Raw genomic sequence first — 1909 nt, forward strand, 5'->3', positions numbered from 1 at the left:
CGAAAGTTAAATACTATTATGTCTGGTAACGTTTTAGGATTTAACGGTTAGAAACTTCGGAGCATACTAAAAAAAATCTTCAACTTGCGATTGCAAATTTGGACGTACGAATGCTCCAACTGGTGGAAGAGTGGCCATGAAATATCAACTCTTTAAGAGATCAAGGTGCTGAGCAAGTCCTAATATATGCAGTTTAGCCACGCCTTTCTTCTTGTGTTTTTGTGTCATTGATTTGTCCATTGGAGTCATGGTCAATTTATACTGCAAGACCTTCCTCCTGTTCACCTTACAAACCACTTTAAACTCTTCCTCCTCGTCACCGCTATTGCCGCCAGCCTCAATATCACAGCTTCTGCCACAACCACCCTCACCGCCGCTTCTCCCCTTGCCGGACAACGTTACATCTGATACTTAGGTACTTTTGATGCACAAGATGGATGATGATGGTGAGTTGTTTTGGAGGGCATCGTTTGTTCCAATGATTGGAGAGTTTCTATATAACCATGTGCCTAGAGTTGCCTACATGTTCTTGACAAAGGGGGCCCATACCTTTGGCCCCATTATAGGAAATGTTCTTCAATGGCCATGAGGACTTTACAAGATATATGTCCACCCTCATCCTTCACATGTTGATTCATGGCCTCCAAATTCTGTTTTCTATGGAAGGAGAATTCCAAGCAAGGGAGATAGTTTTGAACCTTTTGTCGATAAAAATGGTCAACTCAATTCTTGTAATTTGTCACATGTATATAAATTACGGCTGTTGTTATTTGTATCACATTTACTGATTACATTGTTGATCACTTCTCTAATACAGGCGGTTGAATGGGGAAGACCTACAATGATCGATGGTGAGAGACAACTACTAGCAAGTGCCCTCCTAGGCTTCACTAAGGAGAGATTTGTGTTACTGTCTGAGCCTTGTATACCATTGTTCAACTTCACCACAATATACAGCTACCTCATGAATGCCAGTGAAAGCAATATAGGTTCATACGAGGAACCGTGGAAGGTGGGTCGGGGCAGTACAATCTGAAAATGTGGCCTGAAATCAACATATCGGATTGGCGCAAAGGCTCCCAGTGGTTCGAGATCAATCGGAAGCTGGCAATTGAAATATATCAGATAACAAGTACTACCCCATATTGAAAGAGCATTGCAGCCCTCCTTGTCACATGGATGAGCATTACATCCCAACCCTAGTAAACATTCTTGGCCCTGAAGAAAACTCGAATCGAAGCGTTACTTGGGTCGATTGGTCCAAAAGTGGACCTCACCCTGGAAGATTTGGGAGGAATGATGTTTCAGAAAAAAGTTTGAATCAAATAAAATTTGGTTCTAATTGCACCTTGTTCTATGTGCTTTTTATTCCCTAGGAAGTTTATGGGAGGGGGTGTGATATCCACATCATTTTTTTTACTTCTCATACATAATTTTAATTTTTAGCTGTCGGATCGGATGAATTAAAAAAGATCAAATGTCAAAATTAACAAGAAGCGTGTGAGAAGTAAAAATAAGTGTGTAAACAACACACCCCTTATGGGAGACGCTCTGCGACATCTCTAGCAAATTGCACCCTTGTTGTTAAGGCCACTTTCATAATGCTTTTTAGACAAAATAGTTCATGAAATTGACATAACTCCTCACTTTGGTCCTGAGATTTGATATCGATAGAAGTGGTCCCTGAGTTTGTCCACCATCAATCATTTTGGTCATTTTGTGAAAAATCTCCATTAAATAAAAATAAAATAACAAAAATACCCTCAATTTTTGTAAATCATTTTGGCCCATTATTATTAAATTGAGGGAATTTTGTCATTTGTGTTCTTATTTAAAATAATTTTGCACATAATAACCAAAATGATTGATGGTGTATAAATTCAGAGATTACTTCTATCGATTTCAAATT

At 39.0% G+C, this 1909-nt stretch overlaps 1 pseudogene; it reads left to right on the top strand.

Annotated features, from left to right (window-relative positions):
* The first annotated feature begins 278 nt into the window (after positions 1-278).
* LOC103939810 lies at positions 279-1665 on the top strand (annotated as a pseudogene).
* Positions 1666-1909: the final 244 nt, after the last annotated feature.

This window comes from the organism of the source record quoted next, unplaced genomic scaffold (assembly GCF_019419815.1).
Source record: "Pyrus x bretschneideri cultivar Hongxiangsu unplaced genomic scaffold, Pyrus_bretschneideri_v1 Contig3, whole genome shotgun sequence".
Classification (NCBI taxonomy): domain Eukaryota; kingdom Viridiplantae; phylum Streptophyta; class Magnoliopsida; order Rosales; family Rosaceae; genus Pyrus; species Pyrus x bretschneideri.